The sequence below is a fragment of the Ipomoea triloba genome, chromosome 16 (genome assembly GCF_003576645.1).
Source record: "Ipomoea triloba cultivar NCNSP0323 chromosome 16, ASM357664v1".
Lineage (NCBI taxonomy): Eukaryota > Viridiplantae > Streptophyta > Magnoliopsida > Solanales > Convolvulaceae > Ipomoea > Ipomoea triloba.
This window is the reverse complement of record NC_044931.1, coordinates 1517455-1517807: the sequence shown is the minus strand read 5'-3', so window position 1 is coordinate 1517807 and position 353 is coordinate 1517455.

The window sequence follows — 353 nt, the reverse complement described above, 5'->3', positions numbered from 1 at the left end:
GTTTATGTATCTAATTGCAACTTTAAAAAGTTTGAAGGCCTAATTGACTTTACAGATAAAGTTTGATGGCCTATTTGATACATTTTATGCAAAAAAAGTGACATTTATTTTTACCTGGTATTATAGGTCACTAACAGGTAATTATGCCTTGATGACTAAATTGACATTTTATGTATCTAATTGTAACTTTAAATAGTTTGAGGGCCTAATTGACTTTACAGATAAAGTTGTATAGCCTATTTGATACATTTTATGAAAACAAAAGTGACATTTATATTTACCTGGTATTACAGGTCACTTGTTAGGAACATCATGTAATAGGTTTTGATGATACCAACTGTTAAGTAAGAATC